At 27.9% G+C, this 15,200-nt stretch overlaps 1 protein-coding gene and 1 long non-coding RNA gene across 3 annotated transcripts in view; one reads left to right on the plus strand and one right to left on the minus strand.

The window, feature by feature from the left end:
- The first annotated feature begins 1,811 nt into the window (after window positions 1-1,811).
- Window positions 1,812-15,200, plus strand: part of LOC126904500 (insulin-like peptide receptor) — a 32,210-nt gene continuing 18,821 nt past the window's right edge. Inside the window, exon 1 of one of the 2 annotated variants that reach the window (XM_050683581.1) lies at window positions 1,812-2,299. The gene's annotated coding sequence lies outside the window, so the exon portion shown is untranslated. Of the gene's footprint in view, window positions 2,300-12,872; window positions 13,410-15,200 lie in introns of those variants that run through there. The other variant, XM_050683582.1, reaches the window with a different exon arrangement.
- Window positions 2,147-5,648, minus strand: LOC126904510 (uncharacterized). Its single transcript, XR_007703766.1, has 2 exons — window positions 5,343-5,648; window positions 2,147-2,374 (listed from the first exon to the last, which is right to left on the minus strand). It is a non-coding gene; the product is annotated as an uncharacterized LOC126904510 (long non-coding RNA).

Consider the following 15,200-nt stretch of genomic DNA (forward strand, 5'->3'; position numbering starts at 1 on the left):
TTTTTTTTACTTGAAAAACTAACTAGAAGAGATTTTTAGTGTTTTGCTTTTTTTCGTGTCCTTGAAAATACAACAAGTTGGCTTCTGTTATACTTTTCGGATTTAAAAAATAACTTAGAAATAAAGCATGGACAGCAATATTTAGTTATTATATTTAATGAATGGATAATAATATAGGGCGGTTTTGAGTTGTAATAGTGATTTAAATACTTCTAGCAGTTCATTATTTATGCTTATGACAAAGATATGCAAGTTAATAGAAATAATTAACTGAAATTAAGTTAATTTAAGTATGAACAATGTCGATAAATTAACAGTTAAAAATTACCAAATTATAAATTATATTATTTAAGTTAAAAGTTTATTCGAAAAAAAATTAACTAGTTAAGTTGAAAAGTTAAAACAATATTAACTTTTTTATCTTAACTTGAACTTTTTAACTTTTTAACATCATTGGTTTATGGTATGAATAATTTTTATAAAGCATTAGTTATAACGACGATTTATAATAAAAGCACTTATGTCTTGCGTCGGTTTAAAATACTCATAATATAAAATTTATAATTTAAATTTTAGTAAAACTTTATTATCTCTTAAACACTCATTCTTGTTTTACGTGAAACATTTGAAGGGTTTATTGGTACAAAAAAGTTACATTGTTGTCCTATTACATTTTCGTAAAAAACTTCAATTTTAATACTGTGGCGTAATTAGGGTTTTTTTCTGTAAAAATATACATAAATAATTTTTTAAATAAAATGAAATTTTATCTCCTTGTAATAATCTTTTTATGCGGGATATATTCTCTCATGGCTCTTAATTACAATCCTGTTTAAAACAGAGTTGTTATAAATAAAAGACAAAACTCAAACTTGATTGTATAGTATAAGTGTTAATGTAATTGTACAATTTTAAAAAGTTATTTATCATTATGATGAGTGTTAAACGTAGATCATCTAAACCATTTTTGTAACCACGGGATGTGTTAACACAGTTTTTGTGGGAATATTAAGTTTTTATGCCTACTATTTTTACAACGCGATGAATTGAAATAAATGAATAGAGAAATGACACATAGATGACTTTAGCGTGGCCGTCATTTTATAACTAAAAAAAAGTAATTGTCAGTTTAGAGAAATACGATTTTTATACGACTGCTGTTATACCACATGGTCTCTACAGACCGCCCGGCGGAAATAATTATATATAAATAAAAAAAAACGTAATGGGAGCGTAATAGTTTCTTTTAATTTTGTAGTCATTCAAAACAACAAATCGTAAAAATTATAATTTGAAATGTGTAACTCATTCAGTCACCGGATAAAACAAGTAAAATAGCCGGCTGAGAGAAATAAAATAGAATTTACGGATAGTTAAATGTTAATGAAGAAGTTTATTTCTGTGTTAAAAATATAACACTTCATGGTCGGTATCATTTTGCAACCTAATACGTTAATCATTGGTTGTGCATGGCGAGCGGGGGCAGTAACCGGTAACACTTATACATCTATTAGAGACCACGACAGCGACCACAAAGATTCGGTCCCCCCCCCGCTCGGCGGATTTGTTGTAATATTATTTTTATGAACACACAGACTTTGTTTTTTTTTTCTTCTCGTGCAAAAGTCACTGTCGTTGCCGTCGCGATTTTACCCGACCTTGACCCCACCCTTATTGTGCGCAGGCGCTACGACCGGACAAAAACATTCTCCTTCTCCTCCACCACTGGGTCTGTTTTTGTCGGCCGCCGTCTTGCCAATAGCCTTCGTCCACCCCGCTATGCCTCGTCATGACGCCGCAGTGTGCTGCTGTTGCGGAATTCACGGACGATTACCGAAGGCGCGCGCGCACAACCGCATAAAACAGTTCGCACGTTTCGTCGTTCGGTGTTTGTAGGTTATGTTATTGTTGGTCGTCCGTACGGGGTACGACGTATTATTATTATTGTTGTCATTTTGGTTTGACGGCTAACAATAGATGCATTTTTCGTGGTAAAATTGTTCATTGCCATAGAGATCGCCATTTGTCTACTCTCAGGAGATCTCAGTGTTGTAGGTCTAGTTTTTTTTTGTACCCATAGTGCGATAGGAGTGCATGTTTTTGCTGTCGTTCGCATATATCTCTGCTAGTGATTTTGTTCGCGTAGAACTTTTCGGATAGTTCATTTTGAGTATTTTTAGGCATTTTTATGTTTTGGACTACCAACCATCCATGAAGATGTGTCCGCCTCCTGTTGAGCTCGTTATACCCTAGGTGTGTTAATCATAGCCGACGGTCTAAGCCGATTTGTCTGATTAAGGTAAGTGTTTCTGACATAATATATTTCATCTTACTACCGTGGTGTATGCTTAATAACGTTTATACCCTTTGCCACCTGGAAAATATTTGAAACGTTAAGGTTACCATGACTACCAAACGAAGCTATATGATATTTACGTTATTTTTATTGCTTGAAAGTTATGTATAGGGCACGAAATTGTATGAATTTATCAATTTTGTTAAGTTATCGCGAACACCTCATCAGCCAGTACAAATTTTTATTTATCAACTTGAATAATTTAATAATTTTATATTACTGAGGTTGTAGTTATGGGAGGGGGGGATTATAAAGTTTATCCACTCCCAAAAAGGAAAAATATTTTTACGCTACTATAAAATCCTAAGACAAAGTTCGGATTATTCAAAATGACTCAAACAAAATTTAAGAAGTCATATAATTACATGCCCTAGTTATGATAATGCAAGTTTGCAATTCTTAATATTTTATTTAAGTACATTAAGAATTTGAATTTTTGAAATAAAGTAGGACTTGATTTTATTTCAGAGCCTTGAAGTTTTGCTATTAAAAAATATGAATTTTACTGTTGAAAATCAAATATGTATTTAGATATTCATAATTTTGATACTATTCAAAAATAATTTTGTGTTATTTCCGTTTTAGATTTTGATAACCTACCTTTGATTATTTGTTATTTTCTTATTAATATTTGATGAATTAATATACACTGTTTTTAAATTTGAAATATTAATCATAATATTAATGCTATAGCTATTCCATATTTCAATATATTTTATGGCGTTGAATATATTTATTTAATGTGAGAAAATCAATTTTTATGGTTCTCAAATTTGAAAAAATAGTACTTGAATTATTCATTTCTGTCAGTCATAGTATATTATTAAATATATATCATGACATAGAATAATTATTATCATTTTTGTGATAGCTTATATTTTCATGTTTAATTAATATTCATGTAAATATTTATTTGAAAAATATATTATTAGGTTGTGTAGAAAAATGTTAATATGTATATCATAACCATATATAAATAATTAAGTACTTATTCAGTATTTCATTTTTAAATATGTATCTTAAATAAAATGTATCTTTTTGATCAATCTTTAAGCTAATATCATCAAAATTACATAAATAACTCATTTATTAAACTGATCAAAAAATCTATTACTTTAAAGTTATAATAAAACTCATCTAATACTTTTATTATTTTAGTATATATTTATATGCTAAGTGAGTATTACAAACAATATAATGTTTATAGTTGCTGTATTGGTGTTAAATTTTTCTATATATGCATTCATAATCTTATAGTTTATATTTCATTTTGTTTCATAAAGCAAAATTTTTGTATTGTACTTATTTTATTAACAAAACAGTTTAGTTGTATTCCTGTATTTATTTCCTTTGTTTTACCTAAATAGAAAGTTTTTTCTTTAAAAAATAAAATATTCTTAAATTAATGAATACTTAGGTTATTGAACTATGGCTTTTTATTTATCACATAGATATTAAAATTCCCTAAAGTATACTTTTTTAGGTATTAATGTAAAATAATACATTTTTAGTATTTAATTCAGACTTAATGGAATAGCAAAGTGGTATTATTTCTTAATAATTCAGCAAATAATTCAATTGTGTTGTAAATTTATACAGTTTATGTTAGATGTAAGAATATTAAGAAATAATATGATAATAACTATACTAGAGAGTTTTTTGTTATTAAGTCCAGTAATGCTTTAAAATTTGTTGTGTTAACCATGTATAATTAATATCACATAAGATTACAAATATTAAAATTTTATTTTAATTGATTCTGAATTAAATAAAATCCTCTCAAGTATGAACTCTTGGTGGTAATGTAGTATAGAATTTGACTTAAACATTCATTAAAACATCATTACATTTTATAGTATTTATTAACTATTCTTTGAATTCTGTAATTCTATTACTATTTTTTAAAATAAAACAATTTAAATATTTAAAAATGAAATCAATAATTCGACTCAGTTAACATTTGATAAAACAGTTTATTTTCTATGGCTATAATTATACTAATGTTGAACTTATTATCTGATTTTATAATATCTTATGATTCTGTCATATCTAGTGATTTAAAGCTTATAAGTTTTAACTTCCTTGTATACAAGGAAGTTCATATTTTAACATTACACTAATATAATTGATCAGATTTGTACCATATGTTTTGTAAAGTTCGTTAGCTGGATTTTTAAGTGTATATTAAAGAAATGTTTTCTAATTTATTTACGTTTTACAATGCCTTGCTATTTTTTTACTTTTTACTTTTTTCTGATGAGATATATTTAATATCTTTATAATAAATACAAAATTATTTTTATAAAATTAAAGTGCGAGACAGTTCTTTGAAATAGTATTAAAAAAAAATTCAACTAAGTCGTCAAATATTTCTCTTTTTAGAGTAAAAAACAGCAGACAAATTATTAATAAAATGAACAGGAAATTTTTTGGTTTATTTGAAACAAAACGGCAATATTCTCTAGAGGGAAATTCTTCTTTACAACTGCTAAAAAAAACTTGTGATATCAGAATATTAAGAGATTGTTTTGTAATAAACAACTTAGCCGAGTTTATTGCATAATATGTTCTTTTTTATCAAAAAGCATTTTCAATTTATTCTTTAAGTACGTATTTGAATCAGTAGAGTACTTCATTTATGTGGTGTACTTAAATTATTCACGGTGCAAATTAATAACATAATATTGTTGACATTTTTATATTATTACTATAAAAAAAATATTTGAATTATTAATTAAAAAACATGAAAAATATCATAAAATGAAAGTAATTTTTAATAGCTGAGCATTGATTTCAATAGTTGTTGTCTTTCACTTATTAGTATTCTGCTCACTTCTCGTCTTTGTCCAAAAGTATGAGTTTCATCAATGTTTAATTGATTATTTTAAAAGTCTTTTTATAAATGTAACTTAAAAGCTTAACCATTATATCAAACTCTAAGTTTTGTTTGTAGTTCTATATTTAATATTAAATAAACCATACGAACCATAAGCTTTATATTGATTGAAACTTAGCCGTTCATTTTTAACTGTAATTAGTACAGTTAAATTTCAAGTTTTTCTTTTGTATAATTGTATTGTTATTAATTTAGATAACTCGTTGAAAGTGTACTTGTTATTATATTGAATTTATTCATTTTTAATTAAATTTTCATTAAACTTAAAAAGTTGCATAACTAGGTATGAAACATTTATTTACTCAGATTCGATATTAAAATAGGTTGTCCTTCTCATTTCACCTTCGTTTAAACTATCGGTATAGGTCGATGATCCAAACATGTGCTGCATCGAATATCTAACTGTTATTATCTGCTATACAAAAATAGCAATTTTATAGTTGTTATTAGTTTTGTGCATAACAGACGATTGAATGTAAAAAAATGTCGCCCACCTTAATAAATGTATCTATCGGCGGTCATAAACGAGGTTAAAAATTCTACGTATGTCCAATTTATCATTATTTAAAACAAATCATCATTATTGTTTTCAATAATTATTAATGGTACTTCGTTTTAGCTTTTGTTTGAATAACCCAAAATTCTTCTCTACATTGGGTGCCCATCAATTAACCCTATACGTTATGTGCGACTAGGTATTATTTCTATTTGCCATTATTAATTCGAATAATAACTTATCGAGGCCAAAAAAACTTGAGCATAACAATATAATAATAATGATGATTTATAGTTTTAATGGACATAGTATGATATACGTGCAAGTTAAAATTTTAATAAAAAATAAACCACGATGGCGTCTGTGGCTAGACATGGCTTGTGAGTTTATTAATAATAATATATTCAAAACATAGTCAGAAGTATTTAGATTTCAAGTTTGGTCTATGCGAGTCGGGTTACTAAAAGAAGAAAAGAAACTGTGTTATTTTAAACATTAACTGCCGTTAGAATATCGGACGTAACATGCAGAATAAAAAAATATATCATCAATACAATCACACAATGTTGCGTTGCTTGTAATTCTATCTCGGCCATTGTCAAAATGCTGGCGTGTACGTTTAACGATTACATACATGATTCATTGTAGAAGGTATTTGAGATTATTGTTTGTGGACCGGCTGAACAAAAAATATCTCTTCTCGTTCTTCAATAGTGTAGGTATTATTGTCTTTCTCTGTTGGAAGAACAATAACACTGTTATGTCAGTAACGGTTTTTCGTTGTACTGATTTTCTTTTTTGTAAAACTTTCATTAAAGTAGTTTATATTGGAGTTTCAAGACTTCAGGCGTGGAACTTGTTGACCATTGTATAACAAGTTTCATTTTAAGGGTGCTCGGGAAGTAAACTTCATTATTTTTGACAGTTTTATAGATAGTCACAATATTGTATACATATTATATTATTATAATGTTTATGATACATTAAATTTACATTGTATTTATTTTGATCAACGATTTTTCTTATTCATTTAAATCACAAAAGAATTTTTACGTCAATCTTATTATTTTTAATGCGATCAGTCGGCGGAATCCATTATAATTAAATGTTAACAAAACAACTTTTTTTAATATTTTCATTGATTTGTATAACTGATTTTCCTGTATTTTATTTAAGTTAAAAAAGAATCATTTTAAAAGTCTAAAATTTAGTTTCTTGAAAAATAATGAAGGTTTTATAATTGTATTGTAATAATATCTGTATAATAATTGCATCTCTAGAAACATTTAAAGAAATGATTTACGACGTTATGATTTATTGGCAATGTAACGTTCTTTAGAAGAAAATAATTGGTTTCTCTTAACTATGACACTTTGCAGAAATATTTGTGTTATTATTTTATTGACAATTCATATAGGAAGGATGTAATAAAAATTTTGGTTCTGGATGAATTAATATCGCTATCTTGTTTTTCTGCTGTGTCGGTAAGTTGTTTTAATTGGATATGATTATCTACACTACAATAAATTAATCGGTCCAGTGAAACTTAGTTATTATAATCGGTCAGCGGTCCCTTTGCGTTAAAAATACATATTTTACTCGAGTGATGGCTGTTAATGGCCAGGGTCATCTTATTTTTGGACGTGATTAAAAAAAAAAAATAACCTGAGGGATCCTATTGGTACAATAAGGCCATATATTTTTGAGGATATATATTTTCTATTTTAGTACGCATTTTCTTTAAATTTTCTGACGATCTCCGAATTATTTTTACAAAAAAATGTATAAATACCTACGGCTATAATTGATATACATTTTCTTATATTGTTAAACCAGATAAACTTTGAAGAAATCGTGATATCGTACTACTTGAGTACTTATTGGCTATAATGAATTATTATATAAAAACCATTATCCAGATAAAATTTTTATACTTAGCCTTTCGCATTGTCCAAATGTTTTGATATAGTAAACTTGACTACACGTGCAACACGTGTATTTTTCCCGTTAAACTAATTATAATATTTGAGTAATTTATCATTAGATTTTTCTGTCTTCGTCGTTTAAGACTGTTAACTTTTTAAAAGTAACACTAACTATCATCATTCGCTGTATTAACATTTGCCACTTATATTCTTTACACATTTCTAATTTTAATTTGAACGGATCTACCCAGTGCAGACAGAAAATAATCGTTTAACGATGTGGCGTGTCATTCGAAGAAAAAAAATAGTCTCGACTTATTTAATTTTTAACGATGCATCTTTTTTGTTTACACATATTTAAATTTGTTGTTTGAGAAACAGGACGAAAATTAATTGAGTAAGTTCTCTTAGGTTTAAATCAAATTCGTGTATTAATTATATATTCTATGGTAATTTTAACGGAATTAGCTTACTTTATCAGCTTTGTATTAGAATAACTTATGTATTTTATTAAAAAAATGTTTCGTGTTTACTGTTCTTAATGTTATTATATTTTACAGTGAGATCTGAATGTAATTCTTCTGTGTTTTAAATTTTAATTAATTCTCATGACCAAATTGTGTTAAACGAATATTTTACAATATTCTGCAGTAAATGGCGTATATACTGTTTTCATGGAATATCTATAATAAGAATTTAAATAATGTATTTTTGCTTCTGATGTATTATGTGACGTGCAGTAGCAGCATTTTTCGTCATCGGTCACAATGACATATAACTCACTTGACATGCAAATGTTTCAACAAGTAAAAATAGCTCAGCATATATATTAAACAAAAAAATAGTTCCCTATTCAATAAGTGTTTCGTTCAGTCAATATATAGTTTTTCAAAGGCTTTCCATTTGCAACGATATACGTATGACAGTGCGGTGTAATATGATGAGCTTTCCCGGAAGACGTATGTTTGTTAAGCATGAAAATACCTATATATTTTCTAGTAAAATGTTTTAGTCGAAAATGACAGCTTTAAGCACTATGTGGTAAAAGTGTTTATCTAAATGACGTGAGGGCATATGTTCTTTGTACGGTTTTCTGTGGTCTTATAAGGGCAACGTTTTTGTCCGTGTATTGACGTTCGATGTGTTTATTTTATTCTGAAGTACTTGCGCTGACGTGATTCTGGTGAATCGGTAATAATTACATTTAAAAAACAATAATTCAGCGTTGGTTGTTGACTTTAAAAAGATTACCGTGAAGTAACTAATTTAAGTATGCTCTCGTCTAATCAACTTATTTGTGTAAGTAACGTAAATTAGCGCTGAATAAATTTCAAGTAATTATCGTATTCTATTAGTGTTATGACGACCGCTTTTGTGCTTTATATTTTTCCCCGAAAGTAAATCTCCTTAGTATATTTAACCTAAGCAGTACACATTTATTTACGGATTTTAAACCTTCTTACAATTCGCTTTTCTCCGGCCTTACAGTTAATGCATTATGTGTGGCATAACTGTAATACACAAAAGCCATTAAGTCTTAAGTTTCTTTTGTTCCCATGTGAATATTGTATTACTATCAATTCTAAAGGGATAATAAGGTAAATATTTTCCTTTTTTGAGTTATTCATTTTTTATGAATCATGTGTCATGTGCGTATATTAAAATGATATTTCCGCTGTCTTGGCGTGGGGAGTAGTTGGTTGTCCATTTTGTTAGTTCGTTAATTAATAGTTCTTTACCAATTATTGATGAATATGCCAGTAGTTTCTTTAGCCAAAACAATGCGCCACTTTGACCACTGGTTGTTGTTTTTTGATTTTAATTTTATTATTATTTTATGATTATAAATTATCGATTTATTAATGTTGGACGCGTTTCCCGTGTATATGAAATTGGAATAAAACATACAAAAATATGAAAACATTTTTTCTATATAACAGCTGTTAAACCAGCTGCAGAAGGGTCATATTTATTACACACAAACATAAAGCTGTTTAATTATTCAACGGCTTCAAAAGTAAGCGTTATATTTTTAGTATTTTTTTTTTCGAAGGTCTTCTTTTATACGACTGTCATAATTCGGTTTTATTTGGTCAAGTTTTACAATGTAAGGTAATTTATTTTTCCTGTTCGGTTAAACTTGTAGTTTAACATTTACTTTGTGAGTATATTATAAAACGAATGCATAATTACATAAGCAGATACGCATAGTATTTATTCAGTTTAATTTTGTTTTTATGTTTCATGACAATTATATTATAAACATTTTTCAAAATACAATTTATTAAAAATTGTAAAGTTTTTTGAAAAAGCTAGAATTAAAAAAGTTGATAAGTAATATGTTCTTTAACTGTCAATAACTTTATTTAGTTTATTATAAAGATTTGAATGGGCGATATTGAAGTTTTGTAAGCTACTGTCAGTTTTCATTAGTAATTTTGTATAATTGTTAGTCATGCCCAATCAGTCATCTGGTAATTTATGACGTTAATGTCGCAGTTATAGCGTATAATTTATCTATTTGCGATTTTATTGGAAAATAAGTAATAAGTAATTACTAAATGAAGTAACTAATAAATTGTTATATGTTATGTCAAATAATATACAACATAAGAAATTATATCGGAAAAATAAAATCGATCTAAGAGTCACTATTATAATAATTAGGAAACACATTTAAACTAAACAAAATATTTAGTTTCAATATTTAAAAATCTAAAAATGAGCTAACAATTTAAATGCTTTATTTTATAAATAGATTACATATATTCATATACATTTTGAAATGATAATATAGCGATAGGCACAAATAATGTATAATTTTTATTAAATCAGTTAATTAATATACACAATCAAAAATATTTCCAAACAATTTTTTATGTAATTAATCATAATAAAAAAATTATATTTTTCAAAAATACAAGAATATAATATATTTATAAAAATTTAAGTGTTAAATTTACGGGGTAGTTTATTAATATAAATCACTCGAACTATTATAAAAACTTGATTTGGCATTTTTAAGTTTCCTATATGTTTTAAAAATATTAATAATTAATAATTCAATATTATGTATTATTCAAATTTTTGATTTATTGTCAACCGTGCAAACAAATCAGAAGCCTTATTAACCAATACATCAAAGTTTTTACTCAAATATTCTGCAAAGTTATGATAATATTCTTTATTAGCGTTGTATTCTTTTATATATGAGGCCCGTTGAGGAAGATTGTATGAATAATTACACAAATTTTTTGCACAATGATAATTACTCTTAAATGACCTATTTAATGTTTCAATTAAATTTTCTGCAAAATCATCACCTACAGGTAATGGCATATATATTATGGTAGATAGTTTCGAAAAAAATGAGTTATTATGATTTACATTATCTTTACCTTTAGGAAATAAACTTTTGAAATAACATGCATAAGTATAAAGAAGACTTGTTAATTTTTTATAATTTTTGATTCTTTTCAGAAGCAATTTCTTTATTGTTAAGGTCATTATTCTGTTTTGCGTATTAATTTCTTTATCATAGATAGTTTTATAATCACTTGCCATGTATGACAAAAGCCGATTACATAACTTAATATATTCCCAACACTTACATTTTACGAATTTAAAAATTAAGTCTACCTTATTTTGATATTTACTTGAATTATCATAGATGTTATTAACTTCAAAAGTTGTCCAGTTACTATCAATTACAAATTTAACTTGTATATTCTGGAATTCATTCCATACATTCACATTCCCAAATAGTTGATTAATATTTTCAGTTTTTTGATTGTCGTCTAATTTGGTTAACACAAAATTTGATTCTAGTAATTGTATTAAAATAAAGATTAATACAAAACAACAGTTAAGAAAATTCATTTTTAACATAATATAAAGTTTAAATAAATAGTATAAACTTTTATAAATCGAAACCAATGAACACTATCACTCAAAACTTGTACTGAGATCTATCTATAGTATAATGTCATTATTTAATTGTCTTTAGCTATTTATTTTAAGTAGGAATATAAATGATTTATGAAAATAATGTAAGGCCAACTGTACATTTTTTTAATTTATTTACTTAAATTTTAAAAATAATTTTTTTTAAATATGTTTTTTATAACATGAATCATTCCAATACGCCAACTTGTTAAATGTACTGTAAAATTTTACAAAAATAAAAGTCTACACTGAAATTCCAAAACTTTTATCAATAAATTCGAATTATTTATTTTTTCTAGAAATTTATTAACTCAAAGTTTAAAAAAGATAATTATAAGCATTGCAATTAAAAATCATTAATGAGAAAAGGAGTCCCGAAAAGATACATTAATATAATAAAAGATATGTATGATGGCACTTTTACTAGGGTAAAAAGCGTAGGAAGAGTAACAGAAGTAACAGGGTAAGAGTACACTGAGGTTCTGCTTTAAGCCCTTACTTATTCTCTATAATGATAGATGAAAAAAATACAAGGAGTAGTGCATGTTATTTGCTGACAATATAGTGATAATAGGAGAAAATAGGGAGGAAACTAATAAATGACTAGGGGTGTGGAGATCAGCTCTTGAAAAAAAGGGTTTAAGAATAAGTAGAAGTAAGACAGAGTATATAAGTACGAGTTTGTCAAAGAAGGAAATATATATATTTTTTTTTACATACAATTTTACTGAAAATTTGTTTAACCAGCTTATAGAATAATACATGATTTAATTATTACTTAATTTTATTTTATTGATATAATAATAATTATTTCATTTAGAGTATGTTTAATTTTTAACTACAATATTATGTTGACCTAATGCAATCAAGGTTATCAACACGTATCAAAATTCAAGTGATTAATCAGACTTGAAAAATGTTCTGTGGGCAACAAAGAGTAGTGTAGAGATAAAGACGTTATTCCTTTTACACGTTGGCGAAATTGTGTTGTATTGAAAACTGACTTGATTTTCTTTTAACTCGTAGATAATATCACATTACAAAATGAAAAAAAAATGATTTTCCATGTTTGAGATATAGTTAAACAAATCGAGTAATTAGTTTGATACAAGTTTTCCATGTGTCGACTTAAAAGTCGTTTTAGTTTTTCTCAACTTGGTAAATATTGACAAGAAACCGTACTAGATACGCGTTTGAATTTAATACTATATAAAATTTGTTCGGTTTTATAATATTGTGCTTTGAAACTAGTGGCCATTGATCAACCGACTAAATAATCACTGCTTGTACAATGTACACAACGGACCACAGTGAGCCGACATCCCTCTCTATATTTTTTATTCTCCATCTGTAGTCTCTGTAGTAATGCTACAAATCGAGTGGAATGCGTGTGCGTGTAATCCGTTAGTCGTGTCTGTAGTATTGCGGCTGCCAGTAATATCTTGAACCATTCAACATTGTTTACGTTACACCGTGTTGTTGTTAAACTTAATGCTAATTTGAACGTGAACACTGCCGCCGCCGTCATAACTAATATTGCAATATCGTTGAATTGTGCTCTACTGTATTCTCATTAATCCCGTTTAATTAATCCCGAACGCATTATAACTTACACACGCGTTTATTTGGCCTACGGCTGACTGGGCTTGGCGGTAGTCATAATAATCTTAGCGGAAGTTAAGACCTTGTGCATGTCGTCGGTATTGTCAAGATAGACGTAGTATCTTCGGGCGCGACTGAACATTTCCGATTAATCTTAAACGGATTTTAATTAAAACGACATGTGCGCCGGTGAGTTTAGATAAAAAATTGTATATTTTTTTTATACCTTAAACTTGCACTAATTGTACACTGTGTTCACTTCGGACGTCTTTTATTTTTGTTGAATTCTATTTTGTCGGTACACCGTCGGATTTAAAAGCGGCTAGGTTTTCTGATGAATACATTTTAAGTTCGCGCATAACTTTCCTCGGTCTATTCATTTATTCTAGAGTCACATGGTTTAGAAATTGATTATTCTTATCTTAAAACACGGCTGAAGTTTTATTAACAAGTTTTGTCGAGTAGGTTTATAGTAGTAATATTATCGCGTCTTGGGTTTTCGCATGACGCAATGGGAAATATGAAGATACCTCTGTATATATTTACCTTACGATTATTTATTATTCAGGTCGAAATGTAATCATACTTCCTCGGCTATAACGAGAGCGCGTTTTAATTATTCTATTGATTTTTAACGTGTTTCGATGTTTGAAGACCATTAAAGTCATTCTCGTCGTGTTTGGCTTTTAATAATGCAACACTATATACAGTCTTGTAAAAGCAAACGTGTGTTTGCTTTGATATTTATTTTGTATCAGGTTCGATTTCTTAGGGTGCCGCCGCCGTAGCTTTTGATATATTTTTCATTGTTCCGACGAGTTTATTTTTAAGTCAGGTTCGTCGTTATATTTGATATCTAAGTTTTTTGACGTTTATCGATGGTAATCGTATGTACTTATTAAAATTGATTGGCCCTTTAAATAAAGTCCATATTAGTTTTACATGCAAATATTGCGCACTAAATTTGTCTTTTTTTTTTTTTGTTCAAGTTTTCTATAAACTTTGTGGATGCACATAATATGTTTATATTTAGTATTTACGTTGTTTGTTCTGTATTTTTGTCGTTCGTTGTATATATTGGTTGAACTTTAGAGATAGGCATGCGTCGTAACAGCCGAGGTAAATGATAAACACCAGTTGATATGAACGCTGTAGGCTGAAAATACCTACGACTGTGTAGACACGCCGCGTCGTAGTGTCTGAACGTATTTGAGGTTATCGTTTCGATGCGGATAGTGTTATACAAATATTTGGGAATAGTTCACCGTGTGCGCTGTGGTGTCGCCTATTGAACAGACACCACGACACTTACTGTTTTAAAATAAATTCTAGTGGAATTTCGTTTGTTATGTTCTCATGTGTAACAATGGAGTCATTATTTTGTTTGCACTGTCCACTAAAAAATTGTTTAGTGTTACTGACGGTTGCTGCTGCTGAGCTGTGAAGTTACAGTCGGTTGGCGTTTTTTTCTTCTAAACAACCGAGAAACGATTCGTTTTATCACTGGAAATCTCTTATGAAGCAGTAAAAGATTATCCGATAAGAATTCCATGTTTCAAGCGTCTACGCTTTGTATAAAACCTTTATAAACATACGAATAATTTATTATCGCATAACGTATGACATATACAAGCTGCTGCCATGGTAAATATAGTTAGCTCGTGTGCAATGCGCAGTTGAAAAGTAACACATTTGTTTGAAGAAACCTAAGTATTTGTGACTATTAATTTAATACTTGAAGGTGCCCGATTGGTTAGGGCCCAGACATGACTATTCACTATTTAATTTAGAGACAACGTTTTATGTTTTTTAGTTCAACAAACTATGTAAAAATTGTAAATAAAAGTTGTAAAAATGTACTATTTTCTATTTCTAATGTATACTGATAATGGAATTTTATGTTGTCGTAGATAACGCCTAGTTAATAAAACTATGGTCTGAATTATCTTTTTGATGTTATTTGAAGACATTTTGTCTTAA

The sequence above is a fragment of the Daktulosphaira vitifoliae genome, unplaced genomic scaffold (assembly GCF_025091365.1).
Source record: "Daktulosphaira vitifoliae isolate Bord-2020 unplaced genomic scaffold, ASM2509136v1 Scaffold_4, whole genome shotgun sequence".
In the NCBI taxonomy this organism is placed as follows: domain Eukaryota; kingdom Metazoa; phylum Arthropoda; class Insecta; order Hemiptera; family Phylloxeridae; genus Daktulosphaira; species Daktulosphaira vitifoliae.